The following is a 24,576-nucleotide window of genomic DNA, read 5'->3' on the forward strand; positions in this document are numbered from 1 at the left end:
TGCTAGCGGTGAGGCCCCGGGACCCCCGGCTCAGAAGCCCCCCCTGGGGTCTTTCTCCCTGGGGAGAGGCCGTGACCGGGCTGGGGTCCCTGGGGGTCCCGGGGGGGCCCCGTCTCGCCCCCCGGTCCCGCTTCCCGCCCCTCCCTTCCCCCGGCCGAGCCTCCGCGCCGGGCTCCTATCGGAGCAGATATTACTATTTCGTTATTTATTCACTTATTTATTCATTTATAAAGTGTTTACTTAGCTCGGTGCAGATGTAACATCTCATTTACAGGTTGGCCCCGGGGCAGAGAAACAATTGGCAACAGAGGAGGGAAAAAAAAAAAAAAAAAAAGGAAAAAAAAAAACTAAACTCGAGGGAATAAAGGGGGAGAGAGGAGGGAAAGGGGGCTGCCGTCTGCGGTGGAGGGGCGAGCCCGGCTCCCCCCCGGGCTACCAGGCACCAAAGGCTCGGCTGCCGTCGAGGGAAACCGAGGCACTGGGGGGGGGTGTGAAAACATCAAGGCCTGGGCACCTCCAGAGCGCTCAAAAGTCGCTTTTCATTTTCGGGACGAGCTCCCGCTCTCCTCCCGCAGCAGCAGCAGGAGCGGGGAGGGAAGGTGGCGGCGGCGGGGCCCGAACCCGCGGCCCCCGCGGAGGCTCCGCGCCCCCCGGGCGGGCTCGGGGGTGCCCCGAGGGGGCGGGCGGGCGGCCCCCGCGCCTCGCCTCGCACGGGCACGGGCGGGCGGCAGCTGCCGGTTGTTTAAACGAGGAGCCGGTTGCTTGGCAACCCGGAGGAGGCTCATTACCGAAGCCGGAGTGATTAACAAAAAAGGGTATGAAAGTAAAATGGATTAATTATTTAATTAACTAATTGATGATCAACTCCTTTTTAATTATTCACTTAATTAAAGAAGTGTAACTACAACACTGCCCTTATCAAGCGTGTTGATATACTGACAAGATTTCAAAGACAAAAAGGAGAAGGGGAAAAAAATAAAAAATAAAATAATATAAAAATTTCTTCCCTGCCACTGGCGCCGCGGATGCGAACCGGGAGCTGCTCGGCTGCCTTGGGACTGGTGCTGGGCCCCAAAGCGGCCCAAAAACTTTGTGGGAAGGGGCTGGGACGTAGCCCCCATCCCAGCTGGGGCAGTGCTGGTCCCGCTGTGATGCTGTGGGGCATGGATGGAGCCACGCTGGGCTCTAAGGGAGTGTTTTGGAGGCCTCGCCGCCTCGTAAATCTGGCCTCATCTTCTCCTCTTGACTCGCTGTGGCTCAGCAGGAGGGTTATGGACATGGATGGCTGTGAAATTCTCCGCTGCCCATCTCCCAGGCCACAGGGTTTGGATGGCTTTGGTGCCATGGGACACGCCAGGAGAGGGGTGAGCAAGGTGACCCCGGTGCCTGGGGGGCACCAGGGCTCTCCCAGGTGGGCACCCTGGCTGTAGGTGCAGTGTGTAGGGTCCTGTCCCCGAGCCCCCTGCCCCCATGTCAGGGTTGGCGGTGGTTTGGGAGCAATTTTGCTTCTCCTCCTTCTTGGCTCTGCCCAGAAGTGTCTGGCTCTGCCTGCATCGCCCTAATTTTGTTTCTGTTTTTTTCCCAAGTAAACAGCGTGGCTTGTCGAAAACGCTCACCTCTCCTGATTAATTTACCCCTAATGACAAAGATGGCTCTGCAATCAGCTCGGGCATGCGGGGAGTGAAATCTGCCTGGTTCTCCCTGTTAGCATGGCTGACTGGGGAGAGGGGCCGGCACCGAGCGGAGGGGAGGGCGCTGCGCAGGGCCCCGATCGATTCTATTTACCCATCCGGAGCGAGATTGGATTTATTGTCAGTGGGAAGAAGACAAACTGATCACTTCTGCTTGGCGTCATATTGGCATTTCCAAGATCTGCTGAAGGAGGGGAAACTTGGAGGAGTTCGGCTTAGGTTTTAACCCTCTTCTGAACCGTCCCTCCTCTGTCCTTTGTGCACAGGGTCCTGGTTTCCCCCAAGCTCACCCACAGAAGCCCCCACTCGCTTTGGGCTGTGCTGGGGGGCTGCAGGTGGTGACTCGATGTGGCCATGAGAGGCCGGAGGATTCCCAGCAGTGTGAACCAGCCGGAGGTCCAGCGGCCACAGCACCCTCGTGGTGCCATCAGGCTGCTCCAGGGGACACTGGGGAGCCACTGGAGATGCTGGGAAGTGAGAATGGGGGAAAAAGCTCTTCTATTCTCACTGGAGGACAAAAACCATCCAGTGGTGTTCAGGCAGGCTGAGAGGCAAGATGGTCTGCCCGAGACAAGACGGAATAAGGACAGACAAGGCTGTCGAACTTCTCCTTCACCAGTTCCTTTTGCCTCTGTCAGGTTTTAAAGACATAAACCAAACCATCCCCTCCATTTAAATCATGTACCTAATCCCCTAACTCTCTTAATTAAGCAGAGGGAAGTTTAAATTGTTCTGACCATCTTTGGGGGGATTATATATTTCAATCATCATTATAGTGTGGCTATTTGTGATACCACGAGATAGATAGGTATATCCATTGTATAATCAGGCATACAAATTATAATCCCCCCAAAGACGTTTAAATAACAATTCAAAATGCCGACTGCTGGACGTAGGGCTCGGGAAGATTAGAAGTGAATGTGGACAGGGGGCGCCTTCAAGGACTTGGGTGAGCCCCTGTCCTGCAGCTCTCCCCCGTGGCATTGGGATGGGTGACTCTGGGTGCGTGGCAGGGGGAAGGGGCTCTCGTCCTGGGGTCCTTCCCACTCAGCAGCACAAGGATTCATCACCCTGCAGAGCTCGGGGTGCCAGGAGGGAGCAGCTTCCCTCCCTCAGTGCAGCGAGGCGCTCATTACCTCCTCTGCGAGCCACGGATGTGCATGGAGGGCAGGATGTGGTCCGGAGCTGTCTCGTTTTCCCAGAGCTGCACATGGGGGTCCCTGCTGACATTAACAGGAGCTGCTGAAGCATATCGAGAGAAGAGGAGATGCTACGAGCGCTCGCTCTCACAGCAAAACTGCTCAGGGGTGTCTCTGTAACTGTGAAATCAGGCCTTTTGAAAGCATGGATTATTGACTGAGTAGATCTAGCTAGCTCCTTTAGGGCCATTAGTCCTCATATGCACTTGGTTATTTTACACAAGAAACATACAGGGGAGATTGTATCCTTCTTAGGGTGGGGGTGGCATGGAAGAGGAATTTTCCGGCTCCTCAGGAGTAAGTGAAAATGACTGCCTGAGACCTGCTAGAACAAAAAGAGACACATGTCTGAGGAAATAAAACCACTTTCTGACTTGACAGCAATAAGATTGCAGGCTAAATTCTAACTCGGTGAGTTTTTGTAGATTGCATTTGAATTGCAAAGAACTTAAAACCTATGCCTTCAATGGAAGGACACAAAAATCTTCCAATCTGTGCCAGGGAAACATTAAGGGTCCGAATAAATGAGCTCGCCAGGCATCATCCTTTGGGGAAAGGGCAACACAGTTGAAAAACTGATTTCTTGTTCTGTTTTTAAACAACACGGAGATCGTGTTTTCCACTCCATCAAATAAGGAGAAACTTTATTATTAATTGCATTGTGCTTCCAGTGTAGACAGCGAACACAGTGCAGTGGCCGAGGAGCATCCCTCTCCCACCCTGCAGTCAGGGGGTGCGGGACGGGGAGAGCCGGGGGAGATTTGGGTCTGATTCAGAGCACCCCAAGGCAAGCTGTGTGTGGGAAGGGCTGGTGGTGGCTCTGCTGGCTAGCAGCGGTGCAGAAAACTTACATTTTTGTTCAGTAGTGCTACAGTCATGCAGAAAGAACTCGCAGTTGTCTGACACAGCAAGGGGCCTTGCTGTGGCAAACCTTGTAGGAGAAATTGTTCCCCCAGTGCATCCCCAGATCCTTATCTAGCTTCCAGGTTTGCAGATTTTATAGGGTTTTAGTTTTAGGGTTTTCTAACACCTCTACACTTTTTGCAGCACGAGCCCCTTGCTTTGCTCCTGGCAGCCCCTAAATGCTCTGGAAGGGGTGGATGTCCCCTGGGCTGCTCTGTGGGGTCTCGGAGCTGGGGGTACATGCAAGCCCCTGCACTGAGGTCGAGGACTGCTTGGTCCTGGGCAGTGTTAGACACCCCAAATTAAGGAGCTGGCTGAACACATCCCTGGGGCATGAATTCATCAGTCGCCCACAGGAGGAGGTTGATAATCTTTGTTAAAGGTGATGGTTCAAAGTGTTTTTATAGGGGTCACCCAGGCTTGGCTTTAGTGGGGGAACAGGGCTGGGGCTTTTACTGTGAAGACCAAATCCAGTCCTTACAGTTGTCCCAGAGACCCCAGATTTGCCCTCTCCTTACACAAAGCTGGCTGTGAGAGACGTATTTCTTTTATCGAGGAGGACCTCGTGCGAGGTCCTTACCTCTACAAGCAGGACGTCAGCCTTCCCTTTGGTGTTGGAGCTGTTGCTGCCTTACAGCACTCCTTGCCCTCTGGGAGAAAGCCCTAGGGGAGGAGAAACCAGCTCAGTGCTGACGAGGGAATCAGGCACCGCGGTGATGGGCACGTCACACGCTGACCCCGCTGGCTTGGGAACGATTCAGGGCTGCTGGTGTCACCTAAGCTGGCTCAGACGCCGTGTCTCCGGCACAGCCTTGCCCTCTTGCTCCACGGCTTTAAATCACCTACAGCTTTCCTACTCCTGCGTGCTCATCCTCCTGCCTTGGGAACCTCCACATCAAAGCCAGGCCGGGGAAAACACACCGCCGACTTCTTTAAATGATCCTCGGTGCTGTGATTAGAGGATCTGGCAACTACTTTTCCAGAGCTTGCGAACTTGGTGAAAAATCTCCAGGGAGTTTCTCTCTGGGGGAACTTTATATTTTCTTGCTGATTTTTAAAAGTCTACTGTTAACACTGTGAGAGATTTTTTAGCACCAAACTCTTGATGGATGCTGGGTTTGTAGGAGCTGTAAATGTAAATTGTTTTTCCTCTGGCCACATGTGTTTTATTTGAAATGTACAAAATCTGAGTGTGTAGTTCCTGGGAGCTGGCCTAGAGAACAGCAGCACTCCCAAGTAGTTTGTCTCCTATCAAATGGCATTAATAATTTAGTCTCTAATTAAAAGTGAGGTCAAACAATGAAAAATGACTGAGCTAAATGGTTACGCCGTGATGTATTAAAGTGGCTGTTGGGTTTTAATGGATGGAAGGAGCGTTGTTGTTTGTTTATGTACAAAACAGTTTCAGTCAAAGACAAACTGTAAGAGTCCTGAGGAAATGTATTTAACTAAAATCTTTTACAGGTTACTGAGTCAATAGCTTGAGCAGACAGATTTTACACACCTTTTATTTCCTTCAGATTGCTCAGCTACCTGCAAAACGGATTCTCTTAATGACGAGGGGAGAAGAAACACCCGCTTTGATGCCTCTCAGGCTTGTTCGTCAGCTATGTTAACACTCAGAAATATATAAGGGGATCTAAGACATCACGGGAAAGGTATTTTGAAGGGAGCTTGGTTTTATGTGCTGGAAGATGCTTTGGGTGTCTGTTCCCAGCGCGGTCGCCCTGAGTGATTTGGGGAAGCGCCTGTCGTTAGTGTGATTGCGTTGTTTGTCAGCACCTTTACCCACAAGCATGACCTTACACGGAACAACACAGTGCTGCCCTGAGAGCTGAACTTCTAAAGAAAACCTGGGAAGGGAGCAAGAGAAGATAGCAGCCCCCGATGTGCAGAGAGGGAACCCAGTGACAGGAGAAGGAGGCCTCTGATCTGAGTGGGAGCAGGATCCAGAAACAAGGCCCTGGCAAGGAAAGTGGGAGGTTAGACCCTATAACATGGTTCTTGCCAAAAACTGGGGTGCCCAGAGTCTCCAGCAAGACTCTCATCCTCCAGACCAGCCATCCTGCCACACAGATGAGGTGCACTTATCATGCATCTTTCAAGACAAACTGTGCAACGCTGTTGTGTTATGGAAATGGGGAAAAGTTTCTGATGGTGGGCATGACTGCATCGTTTATTGGGCTCTCTGTGTCATTTAGCTGGAAGTTTCATGTTTCTGACCTGTCAGGGAGAACATTAACATCCCTGGGTGGCAGATCATCCAAAAGTATGTGATGGTATGCCTGCGATGCTCAGTGGGGACATTGGCTTCCATTTACAGGGCTCTAGGGCTAAGACATCAGCTCCCACATTGGTCTTCTCTTACACACCTGTACAGAAAGGCTAAGGAGAGAGTGACAATTTGTCTAGGGTATGATGGGCAAACCCAGGACCTTCCACCACATCCCTGGACCCGCAGTTGCGATGTGCTGCCCAAGCTCAACAGGAGAAAAGCTCCTGCTCATCCAGGCTGGGATAAGTGCAGCCCTGAGAAGCCCAGCTTTCTTTATAGCACTGTATGCAAACAAACAAAAAAAGAAAACAGAAGTTCTATGTCTAAATATTTAGCTTTTATTTATTTACATTTTTAGCTGGCAATCTTTATATGAAAAGACAGGAAGTTGGAGTTTTGCACCTATTTCATTTAACACCACTTAACTCCTGGCACGGGCCCAATATGTCTCCATTAAGTGGAGACTTTGCAAAAATTGTCCCAATTAAGCAGCAGCATTGCGATTTGCTGTTGTTAGGCTAAACTGGTTCCCTGGGAGATGTCCTAATGAGGTATCCATCTTGATTAAGTGCAGACCCGTGAAGAGCTTCCCAATTAAAGGACAGAGTAGGCATGTATGTTATCCAAAATTCTTAAAAACAGTAATTTGTGGTGTCTCCTCTGGGGCTTACTCCCCCACGGAGGGTCGTGGTGTTTGCTTTGACATTGGAGTCTGCTGACCAGACCCATCACCGGTGGTCCTGGGCTTCCAGCACCAGCTTTCTTCTAGCTAGGTCTCAGTGCTCAGAGTGACTGAAGAGGATGGTCCAGGGGGTGAGAGCCCAGCTAGGGGTAGGTGTCACTCCTAAGTGTCCATACAGCTTTTTTCCTACAGGTTCATTGTAGAGTTTTTTGGGGTCTTGGACAAACTCCTTGTTATCTCTGGCTCAGGCTGCCTTCCTAAATCAGTGACAAAAGCACTGGAGCTGAGGAGATAATGGATGACAGGTAGGAAGGGCTCAGATACCAGCCTTTTCATATGGGCAAGCTGGGCATGTGGCCATGGGGATGGCAACACAGGTCTCAGTGGAGCCATGCTTGGGGGGTTGGGGCTAATGTGGGCTGTGGGGCTTCACCAGCAGCTCCAGCCCTCCGGGTTTGCACCAGAACCATCACAGAACCAAGGGGGGCTGCCTGGGGACATGGATTTGGTGGGATGTGAGCTAGGAGGGGCAGGGGAAAAGGGCGTTGCTGTGAAACCCTGACTGGGGCTTTGAGAAGAGAGAGACCACGTGGGAGCGAGTTTCTTTTCTAGGAAATAGGAGCATTCCTTCTTCCCTTTCAATAACTTTCACTTTAGTTTAAACCAACAAAAGTCCATTTGTCAAGTGTTAATATTCACCCAATGTCCAGAGGACATACCTTGAAAGTTATTTGTAACAGGATTGTTTTTTTATTTTTTTTTTTCCCAAGGAAACAGTGTTCTCATTCCATATTTCTTCTGCGCCACAGAATTACCAATCAACTGTTTTGGAGTCATTTTAAATACAATTATAAAGAATGTGATTAGGACAAGTGCAAAAGAAGTTAAACATAATCAATTCCTCAGTGCTGCCTTGTGGTTTACATTTTAGTATCATTTAAGGGGATTTGTGCCAACCTTTTGTAGTAGATTAAAGACAGATATTTTGTTTGTTACAATCAAACCTATGATTTCGGTTTTATAAATTTTTAAAATATTAATTATAGTTTGAAAAGTACACGGAGGTGAATACATTAACTAGTTTCCTGCTTAGATAGCAACTATTTGGTGTTTGGCATTAGATTAGCAAGAAGCAGGTTGGGAATTTTAATCCACCTTGTTAAGTTATTAAATTTTCTTTATTTACATACAGATCTTACTTTCATTAACATTGTAACAGGTGCTCATTAACAATTTATCATTTGCAAGGCAGAAACAAAAAGAGATTTTGCTACAAAGTTTTCTCTTCTGTGTGTCTCAATTATTCTGTGTCGCAAAGCTAAAACAATTACAAATACTGGCTTACAGCAGCCCTCAAAACTTGGGCCCTTGTGGAAAAATCAGAGATCTCTGAATATTTCACTGCTTGGTGCTTCACTCCATGTAGTTACATACATAATGCTCCTTTCTTTTTTCTTTGTTTAAAAAAGGGGTATTTTCATTCTAAGAATTCTGTTACTTTAAAAGAATTTGGGTTCATGAAAGTATGGACCCCGTTATTCCATCCCACTCACTCATGTCTGAAGTGAAGACTAATAGAATTTTAATATGATCTGTAATCACACTAAAAACTGTAGTTCAAAATTCCTGAGCATCACTTCAGTGCTATTGAATAGCCCTGGATCTAATTAGCATAATCATTTGCAGAGCCCTTGGAGTCCTATTTTCACAACCTTTTTATATTCTGAAAACAGGGGGTTTATAGTTCCTTTTCATTTTTTTGGCATAAGAGCAGGACACGGCACCGTTTCCTCCTCCTTTCCGCCTCCCTCTTCAGCCTCCTTCCCCCTGGCCTCCCTCCCCTTCCCGCAGCGCGAGCCCCAGCCTGGTGGTGACACCCCAAAGCCCTGGGGACATAGAGGCATTGGAAAATCTCTCCTTTTTGCCTAAAAAGCCAAAGGCTCGATCCTCCCATCCCTCTTCTCCCTGCTGCCCATGCCTTTTGGAAGGAGGGGAGCCTCCAGCAGCTCCTCCGGTGCGGCTGCCCCTTCCCCATCCCCGCATCTCCAGGACCTGCTCTTCTCTTGGCAGCCACGGGCTCGCTCTCACAAGGTGGTTTGTTCTGGCACAGCGCAGGAATAGCGGTGGTCTTGGCACTGCTCTATATTTTGCAGGATAGAGCCCTCCTTTGAGCCTCTGCCATTTGCAGGACTTCCATCAGCCCTTGTACATTTGTGATGATCTGTAACACGTGGGGTGATTTGGAAGTGCTCCTTGGGCTTCCAGCTCTTGCTGCACCAAGGAACCCAAAACCCAGGCTGGGATTGCTCTTCCCAGTGTCATTTGAATTGTCATCCAGGGTTGGTGCATAACTCAGGCCGTGTGAAGCTCCTGTAGGACCCTGTTTTGTTGCACAAAAAAATAGTTTCAGCGTTCTTGGAGCACAAGGCATGCTCCAGGATGGCTCTTGCCTTGCCTGATGCTGACTGTGTGTGTGGTGAAAATAACCCTAATGCTTCACATGACATATTTTTGATCAGTTTAGGCAGCAAAAGACTGGAGGCCTTACAAGTCTTAAGCATATCCAACTACTTATGACCACTGCTGTGTCTTGTGTAGCTTCCCAAGCTGTGGTTAGAGATGTTTCAGTACAATGGCACATCCCAGGTTGTCAGAGCAGTACCCTATTCATTGTCATTTCTGCTTGATTTTAAACAGCTTACACCAGAACTGGGGGACCTCAGTAGCCTCATTCATCCTGCCAAGGCTCCCTTTATGAACCTTATCCACAGGAACAAGGGGCAAGAAAAATCACCTCTGGGAAACCCAGCACTGCCGAGCTGGTTTGTGAGCTGTTGTGGGTAGTCACAAATACAGGCAAACGCCTTTGGTTCCTCCTTTCAAAAGCATTTTGTGGGTGTCCGGCAAGCTCAAGTTTAATGTTCATCTCAGCACTGATGGTTTTTCTTTGCTTCTCGACGAAGCCCGACGACTGGTGTTCGCTGTATTTCTGGTCTGTCAGTTTATTCCAAGCTGTGAAGTGATTCTCCCTTCTGTAAATTGAGAACTTCTGTGGATTGAACATCAAAGAAGTCTGTGAGTCTCGCTCTGTCTCTCAAGACTGATTCCTGCAATTAGAGTTCTCCTAAATCCGTTTTAATTTATCACTGCTTTCACGAACCCCAGCCACAAAGTGCTGGATTCCAGATCTCTTTTATTTCCTTGCCCTGCACATCACAGCTTCTGCCACGGGTTGGGACCATTGTTTCTGCCTCCAGTGTGGGCTGCTTGCTTCTTCCCACACCTGGATTAACACGGTGGATATAAGGGAAACCCAGAGTGGGAGGGTGGTCTAGGGTAGGTACAGCTCAGAGGAGGTTTGCTTTGGAAGACCCAAAACTGCACCCTGGTGCTGTGTGTCTTCAGGATGTACACAGGCAGGTGAGGGACAGGCTTGTAGTGCTGTCTTGACAAATCTTCACGCCTTGTGTTAAGCAAAGACTAGGCAAACGTGGAGAAAGGCCAAGTCCTGGTAGCTTTTCTCTGACCCTGCATGCAGTCAGCACACCCAGCCCCGGGCTGGGATGTGCACGAAGCATCCCAGAAGGACCACAGCTGGCATTGCTGCATAGAAGTCACTTGTGCCCTGGCTTGAGTGACTTGTCCTGCTGTGTTTGCAGTGTGTGGCAGTGTCACGCTGCAGGCTTAGCCTGCCCGTGCTTCCTCCGTGCCTTCCTCACCCTCATCTGCCTGCACCTGCAGCGCTGGCATCCCTCTGCCCTGGGACAGCAAATCTGCAAGCACATTTTGTTTTAATAGATGCGGAAAATTAATGCCTAGAAATGAGTGTAAGAAAGGACACAGGCAGAATACCTCTCTGCTTCTGCTGCTATTCTCTTCCTACTATCCATTTGGTAGAGGCTTTTGAATTGCTTCATTCTAACAAAGTCTTTGCACAGCAAAGATGTCCTTGATTGCGTTATTTTAAAAAGTAATTTTCCCCACCCGAGAAAGTTTTTATCTACAGCATTTTTTATTTTCTCACCAGCTTAAATAGCCTGGTCTCTCTCTTTCTCAAAGTAAAATAGACAGTGCCTTTATTTATCCTGGTGGTACTTTAAACTACAATAAGATAAATGGGCACAATTATAGATGTGTACCAGAATAGGAACATGTGTTCTAGCATATGTGATGCTAACCTAAGCAGACATCTAGATGTACTTCTCAGATAAGAAACATTACACACACACATATTTATTAAACTCAGCAACAGCCTTTGCCATCCTTTTTAGCTACTTTTAAACAGCTGGTGAACTGTCAAAATCACGTTAAATATTTTAACAAACAAGTTAAATATTTTTAGTTGTTTCTGCAATGGCAGTAAAAATCAAGGATGGAGTAAATCTGCCTGCTTTGGTAAAATGCTCAGGGAAAAGCAGGGGATGCTTTTGCCTGACTGCAAGTTTCAGGCCAACTTTTCCGGCAGAAGTGCTGGCTGAGCTCTGCGCCGAGTGCCCAGACCCTCTGAGCTGCACCGGGAAGAGCTCTCGGACTCCCTCCTGCTGGATTTACACAGCAGATTAGATCATGGGGAGCTGGTAAATGTTTATTTACAGTGCCTGGGTGTTTATGAGGTCCTTCTGCTCCGTTCCTGAGCTCCCTCTCCATGAACCTGATCTGAAAGCCTGGGCAGTGTCACACAAGTGGCTTCAGCTGCACAGAGGTTTTGATGCCTCGAGGCAGGCTGAGGGCTCTGAATAGTGACCATTTGTATCAGTAAGGGTCAGAAAAGGTTTGCAAACCATCCGTTCTGCTGCCATGTAAGCGCAGCAGAGAAAATCCATGGTGAAAAGGCACAGGGCAAGAGCCCTTTATTTTTAATATACATAAAAAGGTGAGTACCATAACATGTGAGCAGGAGATAATGACAGGTGAATAAAAAGAAAGACAGCGACATATCTAGCAAAGTGTCAGATTGATAAATAAATGAACAAAGACAGGAGAATAAAAGGCTGTTATGAAATATATCAAATCCGACCTGATACGGATCGTGTTGTGGGAAGTTCAGTCTTCCTTTGCTGAGACAGGAGTCAAGGACAAACAGTTTGTCTGCGATTACGAGCTGTCCAGGCTAGTGAAATAAATGCACCTGGAAGCCTGTTCCATCCTTCCCTGGCTTGCAGCACAGCGAGCACCCTGCCAGTTCACCAACGGCAATTTGTTTAGAGGGGAGTTCCCATGCAGAATTATTACGAAGTGCTTCCGAGTGGATTATGGGCTCTGATGGAAAACTGAGAAATAAAGAAAGCGCAGCGCAGGCTGCGTCCTCAGATCCAGGGTGGGGGAAGCAGAGCTGAGATACAAGAGTGGGATTGAATTTTACTGTATCAGAGGGATAACTAAGTGGGAAGTGCGTGATGGGGGCAGGAGCATGGGGCTGCTTGCTGGAGGGAGCAGGAGACACAAGCCATGGGGGTGTGATGGATCTCAGCACCCTGAGCCATGGAGGTCTACAGGACATGGTTACTGCTGGATGGCAGCACCTGCTTCGTCATGCCAAGCCCTGCTAGGAGATGGAGCAAGGGCAGAGGGATGGGGATCAAGTCTGCTGCCCTACACGTGGAGGAAGGGACCTTGTCTGGAGGCAGGAGGTTAGCAGGGGTAGCCCAAGTGTTGGCCAGCCTGGGGCATCTTCTTCCCAGCTGGGAAATGGAACTGGTAGGAGTCACCAGAGGGGCAGCAGCAGAGAAAAATCCGCCCTGGGATGTGCAGTATTGAAATACTGATGTGATGGGGGTACAGAGCTACCTGGAGTAGCAGGAATGAAGGGTATTGAGAGGGACGGGAGGAGAAACAGTCTCTGAGGGTGTCCTCAAGCCAGCCATGGCATGGGCTGTGTTTGCAGATGACGAAGAGTGGGCACATCTATGAGCAAAACCTCTCCCCAAGGCACACAGAGAAAGGCTGAACAAACAAGACATTTTTGCTACTGTGCTTTTTGGTGTCAAGACGAATTTTCCCCCAGCATCAGGAGAAATGAATTTACAGGAAATTGTCCAGGCAGAACGTGGTGCAAGGCTTTTGGAGAACTGCTCACTGGCCAGATGCAGACATCTCAGCAGTGATGGAAATCCATCCTGGAAAAACTCAGAAAGGAGGCAAGCTTGAAATGTTTGGCAAGAGCTGTGGGCAAGGAAGTTTAAAAATTTCCAAACCTGGACTCAAAGGAGGGTTTTCCTGTATTGAACCGGCACGATTCCCAGTACCACAAACCAGCATAGCTGCGTTAATTGTATTAGTGCTCCATCCATCAGCATTAACAAAAATCTTGTGCTTTTTTCATCGTGGAAAGGACGTTTTATAACAAATGCAGGCAGTGTTACAGACACGGGGCTGGTCTGGCGAGTGCTTCTGACTGCAGGATGCCCATTCATAGCTCGCAGCCACAGGTCTGAGGAGGAGGTTTCGGTACGAGGGGGCTCAGTAGAAAAGTGTTCCTTTGTCTTCGTCGGCTCTACATGCCAGCAGTCACCGGGCAGGCAGCCTTCTCTGTTAGGATTGCTTTCTGTGTCAAACACCTCATCATTAGAAAGTGAAGCTTGAATGTTATTCTTTAAGCCTTAGATCAACTGTGGGAGCTGAGATGTAATGGAAAAACCTGGCGCTGGAAATTCTTGAGTCGTTATCGCAATTTATACTTAAAAGAGCTCCAGTTTTATAGCAAAAGGAAAAAAATCCATTCATTTTCATCATTTCAAAGCTTATTAAAAGGTTTCAAATATTATTTGTTGCAATTCTGTACCAGCTCTAATTCACTCATTAATTCTATTCATCTTGAAACTAATTTTAAAGTTTCAAAATTTACCATAGCATTTTGAAAAGTTAGAGTAACTTTCAAGATGAATAGAATTAATGTTTTTTTTTTTTTTTTTTTTTCCTTCCTTACAAACTGGTTTCACCTTCAAATGCAAACCATGACCACATTGTGCTAATAGCTGTAAATGTATTTATTCTCTGTTTAAGGTTTCAAAACCATTACTTGACAGCTGATGTGGAACATAATTTCACTGATACCAGTCCTGTTTTCAACAAGAGGTGGTGCAGTCTCCTCCAGGAGTTGCAGCCTTCACCACTTACTCCAAATGCATTTCTACAACTGAGGAACATGGAATGAAGCTTTTTTTCTGTTTCCTTGCATGTGTTTTCTATTTGCTCTATTTTTCCTCTGACCAAAGACAATTACAGGTCTGTAGAGCCTGACAGAGCTGTTACAAATTTTGATGATTTTCTGCACGGGGAACATCTGGTTCCTAAGAAAACGCAGTTATTTTTCTGATGGCCACAGGAGAATGTCTGGGTTTAATCCACCTGTGAGGGCTGCTTATTTTTGAAGCTTCATACCAGCACATGGGATGTGATGCTTCCTGGATCCCATGGCATAGCTGCGGCCTGAGCATTGCCAAAACTGGCCTTAATATCCTAAATTCTTCAGGTTACAAAAAGTTTCTCTCTTCCTTGCTAAGTTGCTGCAGGACCTGATGGAGCAGGCATGTTTTTTTTCTTTCATTGAACGATCCCAAATTCCTTCCTGCAATGAGGCAAGAATGGAAAACCTCGGCAGAACAAGAACCCGTTGTGGACTTGGTGAATAGAATTTTTCCAGTTTTGCATCACTGGGCAGCCTGCTGAGGCAAACCGAGCCAGGGCCGTGCCGTGGTGAAGGCAAATACCTTCCTACTGAAGGCTTGCTGGTCTTTGTGGAGCGATTGCTTTCATCTGGAGATGCTAAAGGTCCTACATATCAACCCAGTTTTCTGATAAACATTGCACTGCCTTTCTTCTGGCTGGGGAGCTGCTTGAGATTATTTGCAATAAGCGTTTCTGAAGCTTTGGGTGTTTTATTTTTGTGTTCTGAAGTGGCGATGTGTCTGTAGCAAAAAGGCAGCGAGAGCTTATTTCTGAGCAGCTTTGGGTGTGTACAAGAGTGATCTAAGATGTATCAGTTATTTGGAAAGGTCTGCTAGTGAAACATAACTGAGAAACTGCTCTTGTTTTGGATTTTGTAAGGTCATCACCCTGCTCAAGCTCAGCTTTCATCCCTTGCTGCAGCTACAGAGCGAAGAGGGGAGATATATTGAGTGCCCAGATCTGGAGAGGTCCTTCATGGGTGCATTTGTCATTTGAACCCTAGAGAGGGGGTTAATTTTTTTTAATATATATTTTTTAATTTTTATTTATTTAGAAAGTGACTTGGAGTTTACACAGAACACTTCTGGTTTTCCAGAGGCTCACAGGTACTGCCAGGGAAGGTTCCCTTGGGTGGATTAGGGCAGTGGGAAATGATGAGAAGACCCCTTTGCCATCTGTAAACCACAGAGGTCAAGGTAGATTTGGCCAAGCTTCCTTGTGCATCCTAGGAAACACGCCTAGACTTGGTGGGAAGTCAGGGAGAAAACCTGGGCTAAGCAATAAGGAAGAGAGCAACTAGAAAGTCCAGGGAGAGTGTGGCTGCGGTTACCCAACAGCCAAACCTCCAGACATGTGAGACACGGTGTACCCATGACTCGAGAGCAAGGTCATGGGCGAGGAAGGGTCTCTACCTGGTGAAGGACCAGCTCTCCAGGTCCACCTCTGCAAAAGGTCCCCTGGGCTCCTTTCACTACATAGCGACCACTTCCCCATGGGTATAACCCTGGCATTTTGCTGGTCAAAACCTCTTCCTACAGAAACATGGACAAACCCTGTTCCTCCTGGCAGTGCTGGAGTGCCTGAAATCCAAGTTGCACCACAGCAAAGCATAACTCTTTTTTATGCTTGTGGTCACTTGCCTCGATTTTATATGTGGCGAGCCTGGCAGTGTGGGATGTACTGCGGGAGCCCATGGTGGTGTCGGGGAAGGTGTCTGAGTGAAACGTTTTATGGCTTGGCCGGATTTATTTCCCGGCTGGAACATTTCCACCGGCTTTCTTTGGCCACGCCCAGGACTCCAGCTTGTGGTTTCCTTGTTTTTCTTTCCCTTAAGGCTACCTCTCCAATTTGGGAAGGGAGGGAGTGCAGGGGAAGAAGCTGCTCCTGTGCTATCTCCACGTTAGAGATGAAAGATCCCGCTGCTCTGCATGCAGACCTTCTCCTGGAGAGGAAGGGATGGGGCAGATCACCTTTAGCACCCAGCTTAAGTGGATCCTGCAACACAGCTGCCACAAAATTTATTCCCAGGAAAGGAAATGTGGGTCTAATGCACGTGAGCACACCTGAGCTAGCTGAACCTAGCTGGCATGGAGACACTGGCTGTGAAGACGTGGCGGAAGGGCAGGATGAAGGCAGCAGGATGAAGGCAGCAGGTCGGTATCAGCTCCCAGCCTGTTTTCCCCTCCAGGTGCAGCCCGTGAACACAAGTAGGAGTTCAGGTGGAGAATAAACTCACCTGGGGCTCAGCTTCCAGTCTGAAAATACTGAAACTCCGCTAAGGGGATAAAGTTGTTGGTGGCGTTTTCTGTTTTTGTTTTTTCTATGTGCCAAAAGATGTTTGTGGCTGGTGGCTGAGCTCGGTGCAGATGCCTACGCTGACTTGCTTGGCTCTTCCCTGCACAGCACTGCAGCAGAAGCAAGCATCTGCGGGAAGGACTGATGTCACCTCTCCTGAATTCTGTAAGTGAAATTCTTGGTGTTGTACTCAGAGGTCTGCTCCCACTGTACAAGCTTCTGTTGCACAGCTGATTTTAAACACAGTGTTTGCAATGGTTTGCAGGAGCTGGCAGCCCCTGGAGCAGAGATGCTGCTGTGTTGAGGAATGGGTCACCAACTTTATGGATGATTGGGAAGTTTGAAAAAAAAAATAAGAAGGGATTATGATACTGTGCACCAAGCCAAAAATGTGAACGATAATTCAGACACGAAGAAAGCTGTCATCACACACGGCAGCATAAGGAAAGCGGCCAGCAAAAGGCAGTGCTGTGTGCTGAAGGTAACCCAGGAAAGAGTCTTGGAGCGGCTCTCTGGCATCTGCCAGGTCAAGAAAAGCTACCCACTGACTTCCAGGGGCTTTGGATGGGGTCCAGAGTGAAATCAGTGCCTGATCCCTAAGCTGCTGGATAACTGAGGGGGGCTTTACGATTTGGGATAGCTTTTGCAGTTTAAAGTGTTGGCATTGAGCGGTAAATGTAGTTTAGCCGGATGATGCATTTCCTATTTCAGTTTCTTATTTCAATTACAAATACTGGCTTAATACAACCATTACCAAACAGACGCTTCTAAAATTCAAGAGGAAAAAGTTTCCAAAATTGTGTGAATTGATCTGTAACTCATACCGACTGACTGCCCAACAAATCAGTCCTAAGCCAAAAGGCAGAGAATAACCTGCACCTCCAGGTCTGTATCTCAAAGTGGAAGATAACAACAACTGCCTAATTCCCTTTAAAGAGCAGCAATAGAAAATCGGGTTTTATTTTTGATGAGAAGTCAACAGGAGCTGCTTGAATTGTACTACAGGAGAAGGGGATTGAGAAGATAGAAACATAAAGTTCGGGAGACTGAGCTGGTAGATAAACTCATATTGGATTTGTGGCCTCCTTCTGTTTAAGAAATGTAGCCCTTATCGTGCCATTGGTTTTTAAGCAAAGCTCTCCATTGATTTCAGAGGGGTGTCCTACCTGAAAATCAATGGCAGGAGATGCCCCTGTGTGTTTACCTACTCTGATTTGGCAATTGATTATTAGTAACTTCACAGATACTAACAAGGCAAAAAGCCAGGACAGGGGTTCTGTGAATTTAAGCCAGGAATTCCCTGGGAAATCTTGCATGGCACTGGCAAAATACCTCTTTTTTTGCAGTGACACCCCAAAATGTGCAGACTGTGGCTCTCCAGGTGAGCAGGTACACGTGTTTTTCTCTGGGCGATCAGCAATCCATCAGGAAATTGGGAGTGGGAGGTGTGCAGGCAGGCTGATTCTGCAAAGCTGCCTGCTAAAGCCCTGATTACGGTTATCAAGTGAAGAAGCAGTCCAGTTTAAGCTGCTAAGGTTTCTGACGAGCAACAGGTTATAACGAGGGAAGGCAGAGGGATGTGTGAATGAGCGCCTGCAGACTCTGGTAAAGAGTGGATTACACCGAAGGTACGTTCCAGGGAAGGGACTGCATATTTCAGAGCAAGGCAGCAAATGGGCTTAGAAATAATCTGAATTTTACCCCTGCCCCCTCCCATTCCAACCCAGACAGAGTGTGGGCAGCAGAAATTTACTGGGGGATAAAGCTAATGCAGGGACTTGTAATGTGCCTGTGGGCATTATAAGTGCCCAGGGCAGCTCTTTCCCTGGGGTGAATGTGTGGCAGTTTCCCCTGAGGCCGCTGGCTGAGCCACCACACATCTATAGCAAGGCAAAGCTGGGTGGGTTTGGGGTGGGATGACTTCAGTCACCATGACTTCAGTCCAAATCCCACGTAGCTGGAGGTGCCTGTCCCAGCAACTGCAGTCTAGGAATTGATTTGGTTTATGGCACTGTGAAGTCTCCAAATGGGTCAAAATCCAGGAATAAGGCTAATTTTTTGTTGTTCTTCTTACATCATGCAAGTGAGCTTAGCAATGTCAAGATACACCCTTTGCAACCAGAGGTAAAGCAGTGCCCTTTGCTGCCAGAGGTCTGTGCGGGGCTTGTGCCCTCCTGAAGCAGAGGAGGGATGTGGCATCCCTCCCTCTCTGCCAAGCCTTTGAGCAAGCACTGATACATTTGTAAAGAGCGTGTGATAAGCTCTAGAAATGCCACTTTGAAATCAAACCCAGAGAAGTGTGAACTGCCTCAGCCAAAAGTATTTCACCTTGGTCACTCGATAGGGAAGGAGGAATTTCCAACAACAGGAAGAAAACCAAGGTGACCTGGCCCACCATGAAGCTCCGGTGGGGAAGGAGCCCTTCTGCTCCCTGCAGAGCCTCTGCTGCTGCCTTGGCCAGTGGTACATCTCCCCTTCTGATGGGAAGGGTGGCTCTGAGCAGGCGGCAGACCTCAGGGTGCATCAGAAGTATCCATGACAAGGCATGGGGTGCTGCAGCTGTCGATAGCTCAGCCTGCTGCTGGTCCCTGCACTGAGCATCATTGTGCTGCTTGCTTGCGGTTGAGAAATGGCCCCATACAAACTGTCAGAAGCACACTGTCAGAAGCAACATCCTCCTGAACTGGATGGGAATTTCAGCTCTGATACGACTCTGTCTGTTGCTGGCATTGTGTGCGGACTGTCACAGCCCTGAGAAGCGGGGCTTTAATACACTCCACGCATGGTGTCACCCTACTGGAAAGAGGCTCGTCAGAACACGGCATGTCACTTGTCACGTCACGGGGAGCAGATGAAACCCTATTATCAGTACACCGTCTACAGGCTTCCGCTGCATCAGAAAGCAGCTCGTCAGTGCAGTGTGTACAAAGGTGTCACCCGTTTCTGTTGAGCAGCACGCGAGTGGTGGGCACTGTGGGATTAGCATGAGAAGTAGGAGCAGAGGGTGAGGGAGCAGCTTGGGGCTTTGCTGGGGGCATCCTACATATAAGGGGGCAGGCAGGGATGGAGGGGTCACCCCAAGACCAGGGTCTGGTTTGATTCTCTTGTGCCAGATTGGAGGGTGCCAAGCCCAAACAAGCTGCTTGGTGGAGGCTGAAGGAGGCCAGAGACATGCCAAGCACCTATGGGCGATACACTGCTTGATTGGGTTGTGATGTTGCTCCTGCATATAGGATTTGGCCTGTGTCATGCAGAGCTCATGGTCTGGGGTCCAGTACCTGCTGCTTGGTCCAGTGCTGATACCCAAATCCTCACTCTGAGAGCAGGCACAGCGTCACTCCATGGACCAAGCTCTGCCTGATTCCTGCCGCCCACCCTCCACGGACCTTTCCCTTCCTGGGTCCCCACTGCCCCCAGCGCCACTCGGCTCATTTCTCTCACGGCGTACACTAATCCTCTCTCCCTCTGATAGTTCCTTTCCCCGAAGCAGCCTCGGAAACCCAGGTGCTGCCCCCCCGCTCCCTCCCCAGCCCACAGAAAAGAGATGGCGAACGGCTTTCTCTTGATTGTGTCGATGGGAGATGATTTTCAAGGTGAAATTTCTAGTTCAGTTGAGTCACTTTCATTCAAGGCGATGAGCAAAATGTCACCCCCACACTGAACCACACTCAATGCGCCGCTCTCCTATTGCATTTAAATTTACTCCACTTTTCCTTTCTGACACCTGTTTAAATCAATATCTTCCTCTCCAGGTCGTGGGCAGAATGTGCCTGGTCTCTCCGCACAGCGCTTCTCAAATCCACTAAAATCAACACAATAATTGAAATATTTTCAAGCTGATTACACCGCTGCCTGAGGCTAGGCTGGTTGCTAAGGGTAAGCTCCCTGGTTGCTAGGGGGAGTAAATCATCTTGCATTATTTGATTTTTGTTATAGATATGAAACCGCTACTCCCTCGATTAAATGTCTCTCAGTCTAACACCTATGGGACCTGGGGAAAGAGAAAAGAAAAGCAGCAACCTTGACCCTGTCAAATAAATATCTCTAACTTTTCCTGTCCTCCGGCTTCCAAACCAAACCTGTCTGCTGATTTTTTTTTTTTTGATTTTGATTTTTTTTTTTTAACCTGACTTTAAATAACAAAGCTGTGGGGACAAGCAGATGAAGAGAGGAAGAACTGTCTGTTCCATTAGAGGATCTCTCAGCTTGGCTAAACACTCTCTATTTACTCCAAACACAGCATGATGGGGAGCTACAAGGATCTAATAGCCTTGAAAATGTAGAATTGCACCAATTACAGTTCCCATCCAGCCCACGGCTCACAAGACACCAGCTGAAATCACGGGGCCGAATCCTGCTCCTGGATCCACGGAGTGCAAATCTGGAGGGTTTCCATCCTGCGGAAGGATTTCTCTGAATTTCTCCTGGCCGCATGAGAGCAGAGCCCCACTCCCCAGCACAGAGGAGCTCCGGCGTGTGCAGGGCAGGTTGCTGGTGGAGCAGGAGCGCCTGATGCGTTATTAATAGGAAAGCAGTATGCGGGGCAAATCCGTGCACCGCGGATGTTTTCAGGAGCTTCAGCTCCTCCCGGGCTGCCATTATTCTCTTGCCCTCACCCAGGAGCTGGTTGTGCTGTTATCGCCGTGGGTCCTCCTTCCAAAAAAACTCAGAAATTACCGTAACCGGGAAATCTGTCACAACCACACAGCCAGGGCCAGAGGTGCAAGCAGCTTTTTGGCTGCTTGGGCTGGAAAACAACCAGCAGTCCGCGATGTTCCTGAAGCGTGAGGGGAGGAGATGTGGCATGAAGCCTTTCTGCACCCCAAAACCTTCCACTGGTCCTCCCGACTGCACTCGGCTTCCCCTGCGCTGCCCAGCATCCTGCTTTTTAGGGAATCTGAGGCACAAAAGGTTAGTCCAGCTGGTTGCCTGAGATCGTGCAGCGTCCCATCCAGACACCTTTATCCCCCTGCTGGATGTAGCATTACCTGGGGGAGACACATACAGCAGAGCCCTGGCTCCTAATCCACTGCAACAAGCCCGTCTTCCTTTCTTACTGAACCAATTTCAGGTGTGATCCATAAGGGACAGACAAAATCCCTATGTAAATGTTGTAAACCCTGTAGTCACAGCTCATGCATTGGCAGCATCTCCTCTGCCACATTGCTTTGTCCCTGGGCTGGAAATAGGGACCGAAGCACTGCGAAGTGAGGGCTGTCAAGAGCTTGAGAGAAGTCGATGAGAGAGGAGCATCAAAATCCTCATTTCAAATGAGGAGCTGGTGACGCACGTCTTCATTAGCACAAATGAGCCAGTCCAGGCTGGGCCCTGCATGGCCTGTGGAGAGCATCCCTGCCCTAAACACGCTCAGCTCAACTTTTCCCTCCGAGCTGTGCCAGCCACAGTGGGGCTTTGTAGGGTTTTCGGTCAATGTACAGAATCACACAGGGCACGGAGGTGTAGGATGAGCAGGAAACCCTTGTAAACCTGGAGGGCATGCTTCTTCCAGCCTGGCTTTCTGCTCATGTCCTTGTTCCCCAAAGTCTGCAGGCAGGATTCCCCTGCAGGACATCCACACCCGTGCTGCGCGTTTAGTGGGGAACGCCTGCAGCATTAAGAGCGCTGCGACTGAAATGATTAATTGTTTAATATATTGCAAGCTGGTTACCCCTCCTGGATCTGCCAGGTAACAAATGGAGTCGACGGAGATCTCACAGTGGCGAGCTCCTTGTTTGAGGTTTAGCCAGCAAGCATCGTTGCTTTGAGGTTAGAAATAGGGCCGGGGCAGGATGCAGGGCTTCGCTGTGCTGCTGTGGCTGGGAGCAGAGCCCAGAGGGCAGATGAGGGCAGATGCTTCCTCAGAGCTTTTATGTGTTCTTATAGTATTTGCGAGGACCTGAAATCAAGCCAGAAGTGTGTGCGTAGACCAACACATTCTGTATCTGAAACACCACGATCACGCTCAGGGGATACGATGTGGTGTTTCATTTGCACGCAGAACTTACTTAAAAATCCATATTAAGTATAATTTCTATTTCAATACTGTACAGGTCACACTTTATGCTAAGGTTCCATTTATAAATAGTTTATAAAGATTAATAGATGCTTTAATCAATTCCCAATCAATAGTTTAGTGACAGGAAAGCCCAGCAGAGGGAATTGCCCCAAGGGCTGTAGGCATTTTGCTCCGGTTTGGTGACGTCTGCCCCTTGTTCTGGATGGAGGAACAGGGCATTTTTTATTTTATTTTATTTTTTTTAGGTACAAAGTGGAAATACGAAGTAGATTTCAGCACTGGGAGGGGACCCGCTCTGCTGTGATGGGGAGGCTGGTGGAGGTCACAGCCAGCAAAGGGGACTGCAGTGACAGTCCCCAAGGCGAGTGGGGACCCAAAGCTCAGCGCCATGGGGTTTTGCTGAACCCTCGTGTAGGCTTGGGCTACCAGGCAGGGCCCAGTGGCCTGTGGTTCAAAGTGGCCCTTTCTGAGCATCGTGTCACCCACTGGAGTGGAGTGTGTGGGAGGAATCTGTACTCTGAGTACCTTTTGACAAAACCTAGGCACGGCTTTTTAAAAGATTCTTCTGAGAAGTAATTCTGCTTTTTTTTTTCTTTCTCTTTTTTCTTTTTTAATACCCTCTAGATGTCTCTTTGTCATACACTTTAAAGGCCCATCCCCACATGGGTACTAGAAGGAAAATCTAATTGTATTTTAAGAGAACAAGAGTAATTTAAAAGAAGACAAATGTTAATGTTATATAAATTGATTGGCCAGAGTTTTCCAAAGCAGGGAGGTACGTGTCCATTCCGACTGAGTTTCAGGAGGAGTTGGGTGTCTAATTGCCTTACAATTCAAACTCCTGTGAAACGTCTCCAGAACAGACCCTATAATTGAATATTAAGTGATTTCATCTTGAATTCTTCCTTATGTACCCTCATCCTGGTAATTCAACCAGCAATGCTCAAGTGACAAAACAAACCCTCAGCTCTTTGGTGACCCTGGAAACCCAACTGAAGCCATTTAGCAGAGCCCAGAGCCAATGCCTCTGCTTCCAAAACCTTCTCTGCACGTGAACCTTTGAAGAAGTTTTCCATTTTTAATGGCCAGAAATATCTGCCTGCTAAACTTTAACTACAACTGTACCCAAAGCCCGTCTGTCTAGCAGCAGGTGGGCTAGTGAGAGTCACAGTCCTGCTGGGATACAGCCAGCTGTTCCCAGGAATGAATCTCAAGTAAATTAACAAACACCACACAAACCTGTCAATTGAATCATTCTTGATTACTGTAAATGCTGGGCTACCCGTTAAGGAGCTTCTCCCTCCGTGCAGAGGGAGTTTCTGTATGTACTGTGTGTGTAACTGGGGCAGCCGTGCCCTGGCCTCCAGGTGGAGGGTCCTTTGGTACCCATAGGTGCACCCGCCTTCAGCCTATGGGTTTGGGGTGCTGGAGAGGTCCAGGGTGGTTTCCTTACACCTCTGAAGGTCCCGTGGGCTTTCAAAGGGTGCACAACACATTTGGGGATAGGTCGGCATATACAGCATCCTGTACCAAGCTAGGAATGGCACAGATTGAATCATTTTCCCTTGGAGGCTTCTCCTTGGCACCAGTGTGGCCACAGAATGAATCAAAATCCCACAGACCCTCCAGGACACCCCCACCTGCCCCAGCCACTTCCCACTTGGTGGGAGGACACGGAGAATGAGAAAACTGGAAACACATCTCATTGAAGGCAGGAGAGCTGCTGATACCAGAGAGCAGCAGGTTACGGAGGCTTGTAGGTGCTGTATAACAATCAGGGTGCTGGGTAGGAAGCAGGAGGTTGTGGCTCAGCGTCTGTCTGCCCAGTGTCTGCTTTGTGCTTGAACTTTGATGGTGCACCCAAGTCTCCTGTGCAAAATTAGAGACCTCCTCTCACGGGAGAATGGCAGCCAGATCCCAGACTGCCTGCAAAGCCACAGTAAAACTCAGCCGGGGTTGTCTGCTGGTGCTGCCTGGGGCTGGCGGTGTCCTGGAGTTGGGGTGTGGAGAGCCGGAGCCATCCAAGCGAAGGGCAAAGGAGCGGGGGTCGAGGGGGTAATTGAGTGAGAGCAGGCAGTGGAGAAACATGGGGAGCAGAGGAGAGACACAGGCGGGCTGGAGGCTGCCGACTGCTGTCAATAACAGCAACTCGGAAACAACAGAAGTGAAGGCAGAAACACATTAAAGAAGAGAGAAAATGGACTGTCAAGAGATAGCAGGCTGAGCAAAGCAAAGACGTGAGCTGGGAAAAGCTGGAGGGGGAATCAGCTGGGGAAGGGCTGCGGGGGGCTGTCTTCAGACTAAAGCTGTCCTTAAATCTGGTTACCTGCATAGCTCAGGGTGGCTTT

At 48.7% G+C, this 24,576-nt stretch overlaps 1 long non-coding RNA gene across 2 annotated transcripts; it reads left to right on the forward strand.

Moving 5' to 3' along the window:
• Nucleotides 1-16,197: 16,197 nt before the first annotated feature.
• Nucleotides 16,198-22,249, forward strand: LOC121078657. Of its 2 annotated transcripts, XR_005824679.1 has the most exons (4): nucleotides 16,198-16,377; nucleotides 17,559-17,593; nucleotides 19,965-20,088; nucleotides 20,358-22,249. It is a non-coding gene; the product is annotated as an uncharacterized LOC121078657 (long non-coding RNA). The 2 variants fall into 2 exon arrangements; XR_005824678.1 differs by having other exon boundaries at nucleotides 17,559-20,088.
• Nucleotides 22,250-24,576: the final 2,327 nt, after the last annotated feature.

Source organism: Cygnus olor, chromosome 15 (genome assembly GCF_009769625.2).
Source record: "Cygnus olor isolate bCygOlo1 chromosome 15, bCygOlo1.pri.v2, whole genome shotgun sequence".
NCBI lineage: Eukaryota > Metazoa > Chordata > Aves > Anseriformes > Anatidae > Cygnus > Cygnus olor.